Raw genomic sequence first — 22,059 nt, forward strand, 5'->3', positions numbered from 1 at the left:
TAACCCAGAGGAATTTTAATTCCACCAGCTTAATAAATAATTAATTAAACGTGTTTTTAATTAACTGTTAACAAAGTCATTAATAGTTGAAGCCTTCACTTTCAGTTGTTCTTGTAATGATGCTTTGTGGAGACAGATAAAAGATGTTCATCTTGCCATGAATAAACTTGATTTGCAATTATAAATGCAAGTCTAATATTTTGCTGCTACACCAACTGTTACTGAAGATTGATGACTTCGACTGAATTGAGTTTGCTACACATTTTCCAGCCCCTCTGGACCAACCATAGGAGAAAATGTATTGTTTGAACCGTTTGTGTGCATTTCAGTAAACTAGTTAAATGTCATTAATGGTATTATTCCTATTACTTGAATATTTGTGCTTTTCTCATCCACCCTTAATGAATTGAAATATGCTTGATTGCTGTTATAAGTGCTTGCAGCTCTCTTACTTTAAATTAAATGCAGTTTATACTTCTTATCAGGAAAAATATTGAGCTATCTTTATCTCTTCATTAGGTATAACGTTCCTTTTGAAATAATTTTTCTTTCTCGACATGAATAAGCCTAGCAAATTTTATCACAACTATATTACTGTGAAATAGCACAAGAATTGTTGACTAAGTAACTAACACTGCACATGACTGAAGGAAAGGTTTAGTGCCACTTCGCTGACATTTCTGCACAAGTTGAAAAGCAGGGACATTTCAGCACAAAGAAATATTCATTGCTAAATGGGTAACAGTTTGTATAATTCAGTTCCACTTCCGTACAAGACCATATACTGTTGATTATCTTTCGGTAACTTGCAGCAGTGAATTTGATCATTAATTTGCTTTAAAAAAATTTAAGCTGCTCACAAAATGCTGTATGCATGTTAATTTACAAAGAATGAAAAATACCATAAGGAGTCAGGCACTTTTAAAACGTCAAAATATGCCAAAAATATAACACATTTTAAAGCTCAATATCTTTGTAACTAACTAATATATTGTTGTGATTTTCTTTTCTGACATCAGTTGTTATGTTATGTTATTTTCTTCCTTCACGTTCGTACGGGGTTCGTGTGGATTTGGAGTGAATAACGACGACACTACTTGATGAAGTATCGAAACACACTTTTTAATTGGCCAGTATTGTCAGGGCAGCTCCAAAACACGTTTACAGTCGTCGATGAACTACTATAAACACGCTGGCACGATCAGCGACACAGCCTCCAGGTTATCAGGCTATCACGGTGGAGACAGCTTCACGGCAAAGCACTGGAGTACAGCTCCCGAGTCTGCTTGGTCGTTCTGGGAACTCCACTCTCGAGACTTTCCACGATACAACTCGCGATGCACTCGACGACACACAGAGTACAGCTCCCGATTCTTCGGTTCAGTCGTTACTGGAGCTCAACACGCTTTCTCGATGATGCACTAACCGCGATTCACTACGAGACTCTTTCGGTGCACTCGACGACCCACTCGGCACTCGCTGCCTGGCTGTCAACTCGATTGACTTGCTAGACGAGACACCAACTCGTTACTAACTAACTCTCCGCGTACCAGCAGGGTTTATATAGCTTTTGACTGGTGTTTGAGAACATTCTGGGCTAAACCGGTAAGAATTCGTTCCAAAAGGTTCTCCATTTGCCCAAGGCATATCTCACATTTGTTGCCAAATGGGCGATTTCTCGCCAAATGTGGCAACCCGGCCTTCCCTTACCATTTTATGGTAACCCTAAAACTGCTTTGCGGGGAAGCTGTTTCACCGCGCCTGTACATCTCTTAAAAATATGATTGTGAAATTCTGTATATTTATTTCAGTATTCTTGATATTTTTATATTTGATGCTTTTACTTTTTCTGTCAGATATTAAAATATTTTATACGAAATAATTTTTTTTGTCATCCATATAGTATTGTAACTATACTGCGTGCAACATTATAGGTAAACAAATAATTATTTTCAGCTGATTTTTTTTTTTTTTTTTTTTTTCAAATTAGAAAAGTGATGTACCATCTTTAAAAGTAGGAGAATTACAAAAAAATCTAAAAGCTTTCAGCATTTATGTTATGCACAAAGAGGCGGTTTTTAACGTTTTCTGTGTTACCTTTATTTATTAAATATCATGTTCTTCGCACTTAAACCATAAAATTCAGTTCAACAGCAATATCACAAAATATTTAAAGGAACATACCTTTGGAATTTCCGATACACAGTTGCGCGCGCTAGGAGATAAATTTTCTTCCCCCCCGTACAGTGTTGTTATTGCTCGCTTTGAAATCTTAATCAAAAACTCATAAATGCTTTATAAAATATGAAATAGATAATAAAACAAATTACAATTTCCAAATTTGGGCTTCTAGATGCCCATAATTTGGGTGGAGATGTACGTTATTCACAAGTGGATGGCTCTAAGTGCCGTTCTTTTATCACAATGCGAGAAACATACACAGATTTATGCAGATTCGTCATTATTTAATTTCTTTAAATGCAATACAGGCCACCCTTCTGGATTAACGGCCTTTGAGCTAAAATAAAGTTTGAAAGCTTTCAGATTTTATATTACCCCCCAAAGGGGCCATTTTTTTTTAACGTTTTGTATGTTACCTTTATTTATCAAATGTCCTGTTCTTTGCATTTAAACTATGAAAGTCAAGTGAACAGCAATATCACAAAACAATTTAAAAAGAGCATGTCCTTAGAATTTCTGAAACACAGGCTCGTGCGCTGGCGATAAAAATATTTTTTTTCTCCCCGTACAGTGTACATTGGTCTGTTTGAAATCACTGAGTTTGTTATTAAAAAATTCGTTAAAAGTTTACAAAATATGAAATAAATAATAAAACAAATTCCAAATTTGGCTGCCAGTTGCCCATATTCGAGTAGAGGACTACGTGATTCAGAATTTGATGTCTCTAGGTGCCGTTGTTTTTTCACATTGCGAGAAACATACATACATTCATGCAGTTTCTTAAGTATTTTATTTCTTTAAATATAATGCAGTGCTGTAATATTTGGTGAGAACAATTTGAAACGTGAAACGCCGTTTATAGTGAACCAACACAAAATGCCAAAACGAAATTATTAGCCCTTCTATGTATATTGTCCCTTTGTGCTAAAAAAACTAAAGAAATAAAAAGGAGACATTATTTTTTAACTATAACTTGTAATATAAAATTACTGCATCCTCTCTTTTCCATTTGTTTCCATGTCGCGAAAATAACCCTAAACCTCCGAAAATTGTCAAGCAGTTCTTTTGTTATTTCCCATCCCTCCCAGAATTTTACTTCAATGATTCCGCTAAGTGAGATTGATTACTAGATATTATTCGGTAGATGTGAGCTCTCAAGAGAATTGCAAAAGGCTAGACTCTCCGTGATGACCCAGGGTACAGCTGCGAAACTTAAAAGTTTCCTTCCCTTAAACAATCTTATCTCTACATATCTTCTCTACATATAATAAAAGAAAGAGTCTGTCTGTGTGTGTGTCTTTCGTTCGCGCTGCGCTTAAGCTAATAGACCCAGGCCTACGAAATTTGGTACATAGGTTCATCTACACAAGAGCCAGTGCACTTCGAAGCCTTTTTTTCGAAATTCGAATCCGAATTTTTTTTATTTTATGTTTTGTGACGAAATCGCGTCATTTTGAAACACTATGGGCTATAGGAAAGCGAGATTTTACTCTACACACTCCATTTTCACATCGTCATGAAACGTAGGAACTTAGCTAATTTACAAACTTAAAATAAATTTCGTGTTTCAATAAATCGATTAAATACGAATTTATTTAACAAAGGGAGCTTAACACCTTTTCAATGGGATTTTTTCTGAAAAAGTTTATTTTTAAAAATGTACAGTTTATTTTTCTTTGATTTTTGGACACGTTAAACTTTCATCCTTGCGAATGCTTTTACAAAAAGTATTTTGGAAAAATTATAATATTTTGTATTTTTAAAAGATTTTTTAAATGAAACTTCCGAGTACACTTCTCACATCTCACATCTTTAAAAATGTGATTTTGGCAACAATTTTCTTGTCTTATTGTTGTTGATAGATTTTTGATGAAATCGCATCATTTTGAATAGTTTCATTCTTTTAGAAATATGGGTTTGGCAACAATTTTTCATCCTATTTCTTATGTCACTGTTTTTAAGAGATTGGCATATTTCATTGTCATTTTTATATAAATATAATACATTTTTATTGATTTTTTTTTTGATAAAGTTGTTCTGCAGAGTAAAATTTTGCTCGGAATTTTATGTTGAGTTGCTTTCATGTTATTTTTTGCTTATTTCACTGTTTATAAGATATTGAAAAGTTTTGCATGATTTTTTTTCTTCAACGGAAAGTTGGTTAATTTTTTAATTAGGGTAATTAATATTTGTATTAAGAGATATTGCTTATTCAATTGTAATTTTTTTCCCTTGAAAATATAAGATAAAAAATCATTAATTATACTTTGCTTTTCAGAATTTTTTGTTTTTTGCATTCCTTTATTTTATTTACTGCTCATTTCACTGTTTTTAAGATATTGAAAATTTTGACTGATTTTTTTTTAGGAAACAAAGTTTTTAACCTCCTTTATACCATTTGAGTTCTTAAGATTTTGCAATGGGAAGTTGGTTAATTTATTTATTAGGATAATTAATATTTGTATTAAGGGATATTGCTTTTTTAATTGTAAATTTGTTATACGTAATAACTTTTTTATGAAGTTGTTCTGCAGTGTAAAATTCTACGCAGTTTTTTAATTTAACGTTTGGTGTTCCCTTCAGCCACTTTTCCAGTACATTTAAAAGCCAGACGAAGGCTGGCAGCGAAGCTGCTAGTTTTCAAATAAATTGGTTTTAAAATTTATCCGGTTAAATTTTTAATTATTACGCATTTTTAACCTAAGTAACCTAAATCTGAATGTCACTGATTATCACCGGAATTTCAGTGCAGACTGATTAAACTGCTATCAGTAAAATTCTATTCTGACAAATATTTGATTCAACTTTTATTCCTTCTGAGATATTGCTGAAACATTTCATATTATTTCCGATTTTCTGTATTTTTGTCATTAATTAAAAATCATTAAAACTTTCCGCATTTTCCTATATTCTTCAACTGCATGCAAATAATAATTATTTTAAATAATTTCTTTTTGCCTTAATTATTACGTAGTTTTAAGAGTAATAAACGAAACATTTGGGTGTTTTTTAAGGGTGATAATATTAATATTAAATTTGCATTTTACTTTTTTATATACATTCAAGATATTCAGAAAGGGAATTATAACTTGAAACCGTTTTCAGTGTATCATAAATTTATTGATTCAAATTAAAAATTCTTGCTTTCCTGTCCAAGAAACACTAAACTTTATCTGAAATAGGAAAGATGAGACATAGTAATAACAAACAAAGCAATTAATTTGGAAGTCAAAGACAAAAATCAGCGTTATATTTTCAAATTTTCACAGGACTAGTTTCGATGGTTTTACCGAACCATCATCCTCAGCTGCAAAAGCGCAAATGAACGAGATAAGATATAATGAAAATTAGATTGTGAAAATTTGAAAATATAACGCTGATTTTTGTTGTTTGACTTCCAATTTAATGTTTGTTCGGCTTGTTATTGTATCTTAATTAAACAAAGCAATGTTGTTACTTATTAGCTTACAATATAATTTATTCAATATGGTATTTTTGTAAAAAAAGACTGTTGCTGTACATTTGGTAAAGTATAAATAAGCATTGCATTTAATAAGTATAAAGTTATTAATTATTTAATCATAAGAATATGAATAATTAAATATTTTTTCGGAGATATATTTTCCGGCAAATTTTTTTTTTCTAGGGATCCCAGCATACATTTTTGAAGCATTATGCTCTAAATAAATGTCTTGTTTGAACATAGCATTTATTATTGACAAATCTCCAACCAAAGGAAATACCTTACTAGGAAGGATATTCAAACAAAAATTTTTATTAGAATAAATATTTTCGTTATTTTAATACTACTAATAATATAAAAACAGTAATTTAAGTTCACTATAGTTGAGTGAATAAGATTGCTGGATGTTGGTAGTTTGTTGTTGGCAGCCGAACAGTTTAGCTGCTTGTGATCTTTATGATTTTCCCGATGCGTAACTTGAATTCAAGCCAATTTTATTTAGAAAATTACCCACGAAGGTGTTCTCTTAAAGCAGGTAACCCATGACAAAAACTGTAAAATATAATCTGTGGATATTTTCCGTTATACGATAACACGAAGAAAATGATTTCCTATGCGAAACATATGATCAGCGCTGTTATTGCCCGCCGTTTAATTAAATGCATCCATCTAATTCCTTACAATTAATTTTCATTTTTAAAAGAAAGTTTGATTTCAGTAAAATGTACTGTTTACGATGTGTCATTTTATTTTGCTCGTTTTTTATGCAAATATTCAAATTCAGATAGATATTGCGTAAGTTCAGAAAGCCAACTAGTCTCCAAGCGGTAAGAAAGCTGAGCACCGGTAAATTCTAGCGGCTGCATGAGAGGTTTAGGGGTTTTTCCCAAGTAATATTGATTGTGAATTAACAGTTTGTTTCCCACAAAAAAAAAATCTACCATGAAGACTTCCTTTCCGTTAGACAAATAGGTCCTGTTTGCTTCATCATAATCCAAAATCTTAAGCGTAAAAATCTTTTATCATAGCCGATGATGACGATAAAATATTTTCTATCTGATGTGTCAAGTTAGCATAATTGTATATTTCTAACGAAAATTGTTTGGCTCATGTTACCCTATATTGAAAAAAAGATTCAAATCGGTTTTTAGCTTAAACAGTATTTTCATTATTAATTATATCACGAATTTTATCAATAGTATTCTTAGTATTAATTGCAGGCATGCATTCAAGAATATTGTTGCGTGCGTACGGGTTCGTTATGAAATGAATGCACAAGTCCGAAGAAAAATGAACAAAAATTTATTATTATCACAACAGAAATGATTAAATTTTCTCAAATTATCATGCAGTATCACAATATCTCACAGTAGTTATCTTTTAACTACTTAAATGTACAATAGAACGTAATTCAAAACAGCTAAAGAACGCTAATCCGCGAATTCGCTATAATCAACAACGGCAGTTTTCTAAACAACAACAAACTAAGCAACTACTACAAACTGAGATGTTTTCCTCCTTTTATAAGATTTTAAAATCACGCGCTAGAATTTTCCAGCACTTTCTCGAAATCAAAAAGAGATATTTATTTATTTAACGCACGCGCTCTTGTATTTTTAATTTTTCCGGCTTAGCTTTCTTTTAATATTCGTCACGCGCTGCACTGCGCGAGAAATAAAACCATTTAATTTATAATTGAACTAACATTAACTTTTTAAATACCAAATTCGTAACAATATAATATACACAAAGCTGTGTCTAATGATTACGGCTAATTTTTATATAAAATTTTATAGTATAAAAATTTAGGTTCATAGGTCAGCCATATTTGAAAGAGTACTTGTGTATTATAAGAAAAGAAGGAGAGAATTTTAAGAATAAGAAAATTTACCACGAAGTAATATAAAAATTCACTACAACACAAAAGAGTATAATACTATTTCATGTTTTATGGACATACTTGAAGACAGAAACATGTTTCAGCTGTATTCGTTCATCAGAGAAAAACTTTTCATATGAAGCTATTTTTTATCAAATCTTTCACTATACAAGTAATACAAAAGCAGTATAGGAATTTCTTTTCTTAATACTTAATCGAAGAGCTGAGGGGACGTACAATGATTAACATACAATAGGTGCCTTGAATTATTTTGCTTTACATGCAGTTTCCTTATATATGTAAAACAAAATAAACTTTCACCCATTCCAAGATTTCAAGAACTCACAGAGAGAGAGAGAGAAATATCTATAACAAATTTTATTGCTGTCTGACTGATTGCTTCGGGAACAATAAGTCTTCCAACTCAAGTTTCTAGCTATTCAAATACGAACGCTTCTCAGCAAAGCCATTTGGACCGCATCTGCTTTGTTAAAGAAAACCTTTTGGGGGTAAAATCATTCACTTCATCGAGTTTTTCAAACAAAGCAGTCAGTGGTCCTGTTACTACCTGCTGACCTAGAGAAATTTCTCAGAAACTTTTGTTCGAAAAAAACGAGTTTTATATTTTTAAGAATTTCCAGTATGACAGCAAGATTTATTATAATAATTATTAGCTATATTTTTCATATTAAGCTATATTTTTCATATATAGATGAAAAAAATTAATTTGTTTTTAACAAATAAGAAAAAATTAATAAGCTTATTTAAATTTTTTACACAGCACCAAGTAAGGAGACGAAATTTAATTTTCTTTATAAATATTTTTCTCAGACAATACTTTAGTGTTTTTCCAGTTACGAGAATAGCGCGTTAGTGCATGCATTTTCAAACCAGATTTATTTAATTAATATATATGGATATGCCTAACAAGCACACTTTCGCACACATACACTGTATATTAGTACATACATAAAAATGAAATAAAATTTGAAAACAAGCAATTTAAAAACTACTGTATTGAAAAATTATTGAAAATTTGTTTTTACCTCATTTTTTTTCGTTATAGACATCTACTTCAGTTTTTTTATATGCATTTACTTAATTTTATTTTCTTATATGCATTTATTTAATTTTATTTTGTTATATGCATCTCTTAGTCTTTTTGAAAAATTTTTAGATTTTTTGAGTATGGCAAAGGAAACGAGATCTATCAGCCGAAGGCAATGAATGTCTCCATGGACGACTTTCTAAGTAAAACGTACTCATGTTCATGTTTCACATCGGGGAAATCACAAAATTCAACCAGTTCGTTTGTTTGGGTTGGAATATGAGTCGAAATAGCGATAATCAGAAATCTTAGCCAGGAGGCCATTGATTGGGTTTGACAGATTTGGAAACCTAATAAATAGTATTTAATAAATATAATATTATTAAACGAATCGGATTTATATAAACCAAATAAAATTCTTATATCGAACACAACTAAATCTCGATATAACTTACACTGATAAACTGATGGGTTATAACACTGATAAATTCAAATACTAAACGGAATATACATTAATTCTACATAGATAATTTTTTGTAATATATTTCGCTGGGAATGTCTGGCCGCAAAATCCTGATTATATATACCCTTATTTTAACGTTATCACATATCTGATGGTTTGACTTTTACCTCAAAACACAAAGAATCCACAAAATTCAGCAAAATTAATAACTTTATTTCCCTGTTGAAAATTCTCTGGATCTTTTCAAATATAAAAGCATACGCGCCAAGCAGTTTGCTTTAAATAAATATATGCAGAAACGAGAAGATGCGCTTTTGACAGCAACTAGTTTCGAAAATCGAAAATTTTTCTAAATGTAAGAAATTTGTCGCTTAAATTAATTTTTCATTAAACAAAAAACAAAATAGGATCGCATATTATTAAAAGAATTTTATTGATAATTCAGATTCTGAAAACAAGAACATTGTTGTTATAAAAAACAAAGAAAAAATAAACAACATATTTCATTCAACGGGGGCCAACTTTGGCGCATGCACATTTTCAACATAAAAATATTTGAAGCATGTTATGGATAAAGGTTTATTTGATTATGGGAAAGTACTCGATGGTTATTTGCCTAAGGTGAAGGATGCCTTCGTTTGAGGACTGCCTAACTGAAATTGGCTTGAATACATGTTACACATATGGAAAACTAAGAATATCATCCTGGCAACCAGCCCGTTTGCCGGGATTCGAACCCCGGACAGAGCCACCAGTTGTTCCGTTAGACTCCGCTCAGTCGCTGGTGGGCTGTCCGATAACGGAAAAGTTCAAAATTTCATATTAGAGGAAAAGTGGTAGCATAGTATAATTCGAAGTTATTGCCATTTCAGTAATGTGAAGAGATTTCAAGAATGTTTAATTATTTTATTTAGCTTATGACAAACTAAATAAAATAATTAAGCATTCTTGAAGTCGCTTCTCTTAACATACTGGTAGTTTGACCTGCATTCAAACCCCCGTGAACAAGCTGATTGGATGGGCGTTTTTATGGTTTTAACTTTTTGTAGTGCGAGATTGTTTCCCTTACAAAATCTGTCACGAAAGCATACCTCCTCTTAGACAGATCGCCTTCACGTGCTTAATAATCTAACAAGCCAAACCAAACACAACCCGAACGAGGACTCGTAGTCAAAGCACGTCATGATGAAAAGCTAACTGAAACTGGCTCATATTCACATTAAACATGGGCAGCAAAAATTCGCGAAAACTGGTATGCAGGCAATCCATTCGTCAGGATTTGAACCCGCTTCAAACTATTAGTATTCAACGATTTTACCGCTACTTCGTTGGCGGCTTTTTGTAGTATCTATAAGAAAAGTAATCGCAAAAACACAATCATTGCGTACAGACGAATGAATTAAGTTCGGAATTTAAAGAATAACTTTCATTCGTGCTAATGCTGTCAGCATTGACATTTGGACAGATGTTAATTTATTTTAAAATCTTTTATTGTAATTAATTTAATTCTTTAAATAATTGATCTTCTGACTGTAATTTTTTGTGCGGAGTATATCTAATCCTTCCGTACACTAACTGTTTTAATTAATTTACACTCCATTAATTTTATATCGATAGATTTCTTTCCAAAAATGTTTCAAGCAATACATATTTTTTCTTTAGATTTTAAAACATTTTGGATTTAAAATCATAAGAATAAAATTTTTAAAACAAATGTTTCGAGAAATTCCTTCAGCGTATTCATTTATTCCCTTTAGTTGAAGTTTCGAGTAGAATATCTTCCTTTCACTTTCAACATTCATATAATTTTTATATGTCAGTTCGCCATTTCTACGGAGCACAGAGCCACACATACGAGTACAAAACTCAGGCATGCTGAAAGCACAGTTTTAACATTTAAGAATGTAAAAAGAATATACCATTATAATAACGCGCATTTGAAATACGAGGGCAAAGAAGAAAGATGGTTGCAACATTTTATATTTTTTCCTGACGAATCAGAAATTGTAATCATTTTTCAATACAAAAATAAAAAATTTGATTCTATAACATATAGGCATAAAGGCGTCCTCCGTTACAATTCTTATTTTTTCTTGTTTCTACTAAAATTCGGCAATGTACTGGAACAACGTCGGATCCTGTTTGACTTTCATTTGTATAAAGTACCAAAAGGCAAACAGTTGTAAAACGATTTATCTTCTTTCGCAAACTTTTAGTCGGCACACAGATAATACATACCTGCTGTCTGATAACGATACTTCACTCTGTGATACTTCTTTGGCAATATGAAGCAACTCCAATGATGGAACACAGCAATAACTTTTATTTAACACTAAAAAAAATGGCGACATACAAACAAGAAGAGAAAACATATTCTAACATTTAAAAATAAATTACATTCTTCGTGCGAGAGTCGCACGAGGCACTCGAGTCTGGTTTCAAATATTGCCATTCACAAATACCTTAATATTCATCTATTTAAATTATTTAAACTACAAGATTTTAATATTATTTAAAGCTGTTACAACCTCTCCACCAACGGAGAGACTTTTGCCGAAGGGAAAAGTTCTGTAAAAATTCGAAAGTTTATAAGCTCGGCTTGCTCAGTTGCTTAAAGAGTAAAGGTAACTTCTCTGATAAATTTCCAAACTTCAGGCCAAAATTTTTAAGTTTTAAACAAATATTTTTATACCATATTTAAATAGGAAGAAAAAAAATGGAGAACGTTCAAATACATCAGTTGAGTATACATTAAATAAATAAATAAATAAATAAATCCTGAACGTGGTTACATACACTAAGAGTTATTACATTACTTAATTCTACTCAGAACATCTACGTTCTTGTGCAAAGATCCTTTGCGATGAATGACCTTAAAATTATAAGGTTGTAATGAAAGTGCCCAGCGCATCAATCTAGAGTTGTGGCGTTGGATTGTAGCCATACCAAAGGATTATGATCAGTTTGAATCAAGAATTCTTGCTGACCATCCAGATAAAAATGCAGTTTCTTGATAGCGTAGATGATAGCAGCGCACTCCTTTTCAGTAGTACAATAATTCTTTTCAAACTTAGTAAATTTTTTGCTTATATACAAGATAGGATGTTCACGTTGTTCATCATCTAATTGGCATAGTACTATACCCATGCCATTGTCTGAGGCATCGGTTTGTATAATAAACCTTTTATCAAAGTCGGGAGCATACAGAATTATTTTCCTGCATAGCAACTCTTTTAAATTTTTAAAAGCTTTGTCACATACTTCAGACCATTGTATATTTCCCTTTTTTGTTACCCCCCTCAAAGCGTCCGTGAGGGGTGAAGCAATTTCCGAAAATCTCGGTATGTACTGGCGATAATTCCCTACCAGTCCTAAGAAAGCACGTACTTCTGTTTTGGTTTTAGGTGTAGGATACTCCTTTACAGCCAGGATCTTTACTTCATCCGGGGTTCGTTGTCCTTGTCCCACAACATGGCCTAGGTATCTCACTTGATCTTGCGCAAATTTACATTTTGATGGTTTTAGTCGTAAATTTGCTTTCTGTATTCTCTCTAGAACAGAAGTTAAGTTTTTAAGGTGCTCTTCCCAGTTTTCTGAGTAAATGGCAATGTCATCCAGGTATGGTACAGCGAAACCTTCGCATCCAGCCAGGACTTTAGTCATAACTTTGCTAAAAAAATATGGGGCATTTTTTAATCCAAAGTTTAAACGTAGAGGCCTGAAACTTCCAAAATTAGTTACAAATGTTGCATATCTTTGGGCTCTTTCTGTTAACGGAATTTGCCAGTAGCCTCTAGATAAATCTAATAGGGTAATATATTTTGCTTTTGCTACAGTTTCGATACGTTCTTCAATATTAGGCAAAGGATAGTATTCAGTTTTAGTAACAGCATTGAGTTTACGATAATCAATACAAGGCCGAGTCCTTTGATGAAGATTCTATCAAAATCATGGGAGATGTATAGTCCGATTCTCCTGGCTCTATAATTTTAAGATCGAGCATTTTCTGTATTTCCCTTTTGAGAATTTCAGTCTGTCGGGGTGACAGTCTGTATGGCTTTATTTGTATTGGTTCGTTATTTAATAGCTCAATATCGTGACAGAGTTTGTTAGTCCAGGATTATTTGAAAAACAAACAGAATATTTCCATAAAATCTTTCGTAAATCTTCTATTTGCTCGGATTTCAACCTTTTCTCGAGTTCATTCTTGTCTATGATGTCCGAGAAATTTAATATACTTGGATTGGAAGGTAAACGAGGAATGTCCATTTCTAAGTCTCCTTCCACTTCAGTTATCATATTAATCATTTCTGGTCTTTTGTAATATGGTTTAAGCATGTTAATGTGATATACTTGATTTGGCTCATTTTGTTCCTCGAAACTTACAATATAATTGGTTTCTGAAATTTTCTGCTCTATTTTTCCAGGTCCTTTCCACTGTACTTCTAGTTTATTTTGACGAATCGTTGATAAAACAAGAACTAAATCTCCTCTAGTAAATTCTCTTTTCACTGCGTTTCGATCGTACCATGTTTTCCTCCGTTGTTGAGCTTCTTTCATGTTTTCCACGGCAAGTTCTTGGCATTTCTTCATTCGATTAATAAGTTCGAAAACGTAACTGACAACATTATTACTTTCTTCAATCGGTTCTAGCCACTGCTCATAAAGTAAAGTGACTGGCGTTCGTAGGTTTTTGCCATGAACTAATTCTGCTGGTGTAAAACCAGTGCTTTCGTGTGTGACTGTTCTGAGAGCAAAAAGAACTGATGGTAGATAATTCTCCCAATCAGAAGTCGCTCTTATGCATACGACTCTTAACACCCTTTTTAGCGCTCTATGGAATCGCTCAACGGGATTACTCTGCGGATGATACACAGAGCTTGTTACATGTTTAATTCCGAAACGCTCCAAAAATTTCTCCGTCAAAGCACTGACGAAAGAGGTCCCCTGATCTGTTTGGATCACTTTTGGGAAACCCATACGACTGAAAACCTGTAAGAAAGCATCAATCACAGATGGCGAAGAAATGTCTGTCACCGCAACAGCATCTGGATATTTGGACGACATACACAGAGCTGTAATAATATATTTTTTTCCAGTCTTTGAAATAGGTAGCGGACCAACAGCATCGACATTTATTTTAGTGAATATTTCGAAAATTACTGGTACTAATGTCATTGGAGCCTTCTTTTTGTCATTTCCTTTTCCAGCGCGCTGACAAGCACCGCAGGTTCTTACAAAATCTTCAGTTTCTTTGTAACACCTCGTCCAATAAAAATATCTAGCAAGTCTGTCTTTGGTCTTTTCGACACCCAAATGACCAGAAGTTCCTTCGTGGCACATCTTTATAATTGACAACTTGAGTTTTTCAGGTATAACTACAAGCTGTCTTTCAAAGCCCATTTTATCAGTCGTTTTTTTTAACTAAAAGCTCTTTTTTTGTCAGACTATAGTTTTCATTTTTGCACGTACCTTCCTTAACTTCTTGGATGATTTTAGACAGTTCCTTATCAGTAAGCTGAAGTCGTGCAACTTCTTCTGAGTCAATTTTTACCAGTTTCATGAGAGCTTCATCTTCCGTATTTAGTTCCGGTAAATTATCTTCTTCAAAAACATCTCTGGATGCTTTATTTTCTTCCTTCATCCGTTCTAAGAGCTTCTCTTCAGCTATTTCTCTTTTCCTTTGAGCTCTAGTAGAGACAGCATTAACCTGGTGAGGACAACTATCAGGCTCCTTTCCTTGTTTATTCAAGAGTGCAAAAGTTCGATTGCCTAATAAATACCTTCCTTTGTCGAGTTCATTTCTAATAATGGCAGCCTTAGTTATTACTCGCCCAAGATCGCAATTTAGTTCGATCTCAGCCAATGGTAAACAGGTTGGATTCAAATCTAATGGCTTTTGCACCCACACATTTTCACCTGTCAGCATTTCTGGCGTGATGTATTTGCGACAAACTATATCAATACTAGCACCTGAATCCCTTAATATAGGAATTTTATGACCATTTACGTAACCCATACTAGTATAAGGTAATAGAAATTTATCCTCTGGTTTTGCACTAATTCTGTTAAGATTAGCAGGAGATTTAGTCCTATTCTTAAGTTTTGGACATTGGGGCCTTAAATGTTCATAGGACCCACACTGATAGCATTGTGGCGTCTTTCGTTTTTCATATTTATCATCTGAATGTGGAATTCTAGGTCTATGAAACAAGCTTTGCGTATTAAATCCTGATGACAATTTTTTTTCAGTTTTATTTTTATTATCTGAACTCAATTTACCTTGAGTTAGTGCATTGTATCTTTCTTTCTGCCGATCCACTACAGGCCTCTTTTGAAAGTTTCCGCAAACGTTTTCATAGGCATCAAGTTTTTCAGCTAATTTTTTCGATGAAATCATCTGTACCCATTGATCAAGAAAATGATCTCGAATTTCAGGAGGAACTCGACGTTTAAGTTGGTCAAGCACCATCAAATCTAGCAACTGATCAAAAGTCTTAACTCCTAGACCAGTCACTCATTCCTTGCAATAATTTTCTATTTCATAATTGAAATCCACCCATGTGGATTCGGTACTCTTTTGATGTTTCATAAATTTCTGCCTAAACTTTTCCGGGCTTAGTTTAAACCGTCTTAACAATAAATTTTTCACGTGTTCATAGTCTTTAGCTTTATCAGAGGGTTCTCTAGCTATTAACTGGGTTACTTCGTAAGGAAGTAGTCCTAGTAAATGAGATACAAATTCTTCTTTATCAATTTTAGCCCATTCTGCTTGCCTTTCAAACAATAGCAAATATAGACTGATATCTCCTTTCTTGTCATCGAATTTCTGCATAAGGTGACGCAGCTCCGTTTTCGGCCGGATCTGTCCGGTATTTTGAGACTTTGTCTCTGCTTCAAGTCTTAATCTCTCTAATTCATACTGTTCGTTCCTTCTCCGCTCTTCTGCTTCTTCCTGTCTCCTACGTTCTTCTCTTTCCTCCCTCTCTTTCCGTTCTTCTCTTTCCTCTCTCTCTTTTTCTCTTTTTGACTCCTGTTTGGTAAACAGGAGATCGCGAGTTCGAATCTCGCCGGTGCCTCCAAAATAATTAAGACTGTGATACTTCTTTGGCAATATGAAGCAACTCCAATGATGGAACACAGCAATAACTTTTATTTAACACTAAAAAAAATGGCGACATACAAACAAGAAGAGAAAACATATTCTAACATTTAAAAATAAATTACATTCTTCGTGCGAGAGTCGCACGATGCACTCGAGTCTGGTTTCAAATATTGCCATTCACAAATACCTTAATATTCATCTATTTAAATTATTTAAACTACAAGATTTTAATATTATTTAAAGCTGTTACAACCCTAAGGACTTTTTCGTAAAGTGCTCTTTTCAAAAAGACTTCACACCCTATTAAGACCTTTGTGTCAACTGACAGCCGCCTGCAGAAAGGTAGGGGAAGGAAGAACAGATCGTGTTGTCTAAACACGTCTTAAGCAATCTTCGCGAAATTTGGGCTTCGTGTATACACGTCTTAAGCATTTTTCGTGCGATTTGAAATTCGTGTAAAGACGTCTTAAGGATTTTTAAAGGAAATTCCAAAAACGTTTAAACACGTCTTAAGCAGTTAAAGGGTTGAAGAACTATATTGAATTACTGCCACCGAAACAATTTGGTTTTCGGAGAAAACTATCCACAACGAAGCAGCTGCTTCGGCTCGTCAAGTTCTGTAGGGAAGCGCACCAAAAGAAGCAAAATGTCGCCTTACTCATGCTAGACGTGGCGAAGGCATTCGACCGCGTCTGGCATGAGGGGCTCATTTATAAGCTAATAAATCTACCTATGGATAGAGAGCTAATTCAGTTGATCATGTCATTCATCACAAATAGAAAGTTTACTGTTGCTATAGGAAAAGACTTCTACAGCTTGCGCACCATGGATGCAGGCGTCCCTCAGGGGTCCATTTTAGGGCCCGTCCTGTATTTATTTTATGTCTATGACTTTTCCAGGGCTCACATTGATAGAAATCACTTTCTTGGGTGCTATGCGGACGATACGGCATTAGCCGTAAAGTCCGCAAACGCACACCATGCAATCAAAAATTTACAGGGGATTTCCTGCCAGAGGTAGAAAAATTCTGCTAGAAGGTGCGAATTGCCATGAATGCAAGCAAGTCGCATTTATTAATTATAAGGAGGAAGAATACAATACCCGTTCTAGAATTAATAGCAAGCTCTTCTTATTTTCTAAAGAGATTCCTTAAAGAGATTTCTAAAGCGTCAGTAAGGCAAAGTATTTAGAGTGATGTTTAATGAAAGATTTAAACGGGAAGACCATATCACAGAGGTCAGAAGAAAAGCTTTCACTGTTGTCAATATTCTCACCCCTATTCTAGGCAATTATATTATTAGACCTCAGGAAGAAGAGGCTAGTCTATATCACGGCAATAAGGGCGTTAATGACTTACGCGTCGCTGGCCTGGAGCACGGTACTAAGGAGGATATTAAAAGACTTCAGATTATGCAGAATAATGTCTTAAGGCTCACTCATGCTCACTTCAAAGAAGTGCATTGTGACTTTAAACTGGACTCTTTAGAAGAGCACCTGAGTAAAACTAATAGCGCTGAACTGTGACCACATGAGTAATTCTGACATCTTTACCTATGAAATCTTGGACGAGGAATCCAATTTTCGTCCACTTGTGGCCCACCTTATCAGGGACTCGAACTTTTCCAAGTAGTGCATTGTAAATAGTGTACATAATGTGTATATATTTCTTATATATTTCTCCTTAAATGTTAGCGTTTTCCTTCATTTAAATTGTATTTGTATGTATTTCATTTATTCACTGTTTTTCTTTGCAATGGTTACTCACATATTATGATTCCCACTTAGTCACGCCTAAACTGGGTCTGTTTACCTATTAGTGAGCTCTTGCGTTGCTGGACTTCCTGTCCTTTATCCGTCTTTGCTCCTCCTTACGGCGGACATTATATGACGATAGTCTTATGCTATGGCGCCCATCTGGCATAAATTTGATTGAGCCAGATAAACTACTGTTTTCAGTGGTATTCTGGCGATATGTTATTAGTCAGTCAGTCAGGTCCCGGGAACTTAAGACAGATGCTATACGAATTAAAAGAACATGATATCTTTTTATCTATAATTTTTAATGTAAATTACCGCATGTTGTCTTTCTCAGTTATTCAAGCATTGGTCCACTAATTTATTTTTCGTAAATGTAATAATTACGATTAATTTGATGTTAATTAGAATATTTTTCCTACTTAAAAAGACTGAAAATAAAAAGAGAAGAGTAGATTGTTAGAATGTTGTTGATTAAAAAAAGCAATACTATTAAAATGTTTTATCTTAAATATCATTTTAAAGAATTGAATAAACACAAATAAAAATTTAAATCCTCTATAAAATATTCGACGCTCTTTTAAAAAAACTTATAGTCGAAGTTAAAAATATAAAACCGAGAAACTTAAGACAAAATTACCATCCCAGTCCTACTTTTTACTTTTAATTCAGGGAAAATATTTTACGAAAAGAAACAATTTTTTGTTTCGGATTTTATTTACCTTTCAGAATTTTTACGGGTTCAATATAGTATATGTTTAAATGCAGTGTATGCAGAGCATTTTGATTCAATAGGTGAGATTTATTTCCTAAAAGAGTGTCGTTAAAAAATATAGAGAATAAATTGAAAGAATATGTTCTCTGAGGCGTTGAGGTTTTATGCATTGCATGAAAATATTTACCACACAAAAAATATATTTCGAGAATCGCTTGATTCATGGCGCCATCTAGAGAATTTTTTTAACACTTCTGTTCAAGTCAATGAAGAGTTTGCTGTTTTTATTATGCTAATATTTAGGCATTTTTTGAAATGGAAAGGTAAGAAAGGAACTTTTAATGGAAATTCAACGTTTGCTTTTCAAAATTTACTTTTTTCGTAAAGAAGACGCTTTCTTTTGTTTATTTGCTGGTTGGAAAATAGGATTATTATAAAAAGGGCTTAGAATTTGGAATATATTAGAAGCTTTCTTTGTAGTCATATGAATTCTTTTCTTTTATTTATGTAACTTACTGCCTTCTTTTCATATTTTAATCAGAATTTTTCTTAATGTCTACAGATTAACAAGATTGTTGAAGGTGCTTTTAAGTGAAAAGTGAATTTTTTTTACTCTTAAAACATCAATGAAAAGGAAAGTTATCTATAATGAAGCTTGATATTATCTATAATGAAGCCCAATTGACCAGAATGACATTAATATATGAATTGATTTTATACCTCATGCGCGTATTACTGTTCGACAAACATGTGAGATAAAGTATATTTTCAAAACTTATTCAGAGATATAAAAGTAAATCATGGCCATTCTTTAATTACCGAATTAGCCCGAATATAAGACTACCTCACATATAAGGAAACTTTGTATTTTTGAACGCGACTTCAGTCAGCCTTTTACGAAAAGCATGAATCTATGTTCTTTTCATTTACACGCATATTCTAAGATAGTTTCCAATGTTTAACATGGAAATAGAAAAGAACATTTTCAATGTTAAACATGTTAAAAGAGAGCGATGCACATAAAAGAATTGCTGCGCAGAAATTATGTAGGGTTTTATGTTAATTGATGAGTTATATTATTACTTCGCATTTACTTTTACTAATGTCGTCCCAGATGCGGTCAAGAAGGGGAGAATGATGTTAATATAACGGAGAGTGGGAAGTAAATGTGTCATAAGGGAAGATATTTTTTTTAAAAGGAAGTTGTTTGTAAGTCTCATTGAATTAAAAGTATATTAGGAAAAAAAATAAAAATGTTTCTATATGAAAAAATTTATATAGAAATATATATAATTTCTTAAACACATTCTTGCCTATTATATTTCTTCTTAATTTCGCAGAGGATCTAGCACCAGATGTGCTTTCAATAAAAACTAAGCTGGAGCTGTAAAGAGAGCTCTCATTTCGATTTTCACTGTCAGTCAGTAATTACCAAAATGTAACTTTTTGACTGTACAACCTATTACAGATTTAAAACAGTTTTTCAAAAATCATGGTTGGTTCAACTGAATTGAAAGAAAAAAAATGTGCAACAACTTGTGTAACATACATATAAGTTTAGATATAAACTGCGGATGAGAAAATATTTTGGTGATTGATATATGATGTATAAGCGTTGTAAGATATGATGAAAGAAAAAGAAGCAATCAACAAGAAATAATTAAATTTTATTGACCACATTTGTCAGCAAACAAAAATACACATACAAGCAAATAAAATGTGTAATTTCTTCGGTGCAAATGAGTTCAAATAAGGGGTATGGCTTCCCTGACCGAAAGTAATGCCGCACTTATACGAAGGATGGAATCAGTAAGGGACTACGGTATTCTCTCCCACACTTGTTAGACAAGAGCTTTTCAACTGTTGAATTGTTTCTGTGGTGAAAAGCAACTAGTAACCCTCCTCCCTAGAATGGTTCAAATATGTTCTGGTTCATGTATGGAGAACATACTGGCCAATCCATTCTAAGGATTCTCTCGTCGAAAAGGAAATTGTCCACTAACTGAGCACGAAGTGGCCTGTCTTTATCATCCAAGAGAACTGAATTTATCCCGATTGCTGTAGCGTAAAGGACCACAACCTGTTTGAGGATCTCATCCCTATATCCCTAAGCCGTCAATGCTCCGTTTCAGATAATGTGCAGGTCGGTGCGGCTATTGACAGAAATACTGGCCCAGACTAACACTCCGCCTACACCAAATCGGACACTTCAATGCAGAAATGTAGGAGTATTTCGTGTACCAGGTTCTCTCCAGATGAGAATTCGCCTATTATCAGGTTGTACACTAAAGCAGGACTCGTCCGTGAAGAGCAGGTTACTCCACTCATCTCATCTCCATTTGAGATGCTCCTATGCTCACCTTCTGCGTGCAGCACGGTAGCTCTTTGTCAGCGAAACGCAAACCATTGGTAAAAAAACCATGTGTGCGAGTACACAAGCCCACATGGTACAGTTGATTTCGGGCAGTTTGATTCGAAACTGTGGTATCTTTGAAGATACTGTTGCAAGAAAGTGGCTTTCATAATGCAGTTTCTTTTGGCCGTTAGTGTTAAATACCTATCCTCATTTTGTGTTCTTGCAGGCGCACGACTTTGTTCCGATCTTCGGCGAATATTTCTAGTTTCCAATTTTGCTGGATATGACACTTTGAGAAACTTCTTAAGCTTCATCTAAAATTGATTGCGAACGACCAACAGCCCTCCAGTCTACCGATTCATCTTTGTCATCTTGATGAGACTCCATGGTATTCACTGTTATAAAGCATTCAACTCGCGTCACTTGTTTTTAATTTCCTCTTCAGAAGGAATACTGCAGGTCACTTTTTACTCATTATCTGGAATGATTAGTTTTATACGTTACGCATAAAATCTACATATTCGAAACTTTTTTGACGATATAATTTTCCTTTTTAAACTCTTCTATTTAATTTTTGTTAAAAAAGTTGTCGATTATAAGGTTATTGCACACCGAAATCACAATATCCCCTAATTGTTTTGAGCCGTATAAAATATATATATAAAATTACTATATTTTACTTCAAATTACTGTATTTTATATAAATATAGCTTACAAATTTCTAATTGATTTAAAATCTAACCAAACATTTATGTTGATTTTACATAATTATATTTACGTTAATGACCATTGTATATTTAGGATACTTTCCTATGATATTTTATACTTTGTTCCATTTATATATATATATATATATATGTAAGATAAAAATATGAAAGCAAACTTCTAAATTTAATTCACTATAACCTCTTTTATTTTTTATTTCATTTGGAAACTTCATCTGCGTCATTCAAATTAATCATGCGGCCTTACGTAACACACAATGCAGATGCCTCTTGACCAATCACTAAATTGTAAATCAAAACTAAAAACTGATTTGACCCCCTCCCTTCTTTCTATGAACTGATGTGTCACTTTTGCTTATGCTTTCCTCT

Source organism: Stegodyphus dumicola, chromosome 5 (assembly GCF_044657685.1).
Source record: "Stegodyphus dumicola isolate Sdum_Otavi_A_Nest chromosome 5, ASM4465768v1".
In the NCBI taxonomy this organism is placed as follows: domain Eukaryota; kingdom Metazoa; phylum Arthropoda; class Arachnida; order Araneae; family Eresidae; genus Stegodyphus; species Stegodyphus dumicola.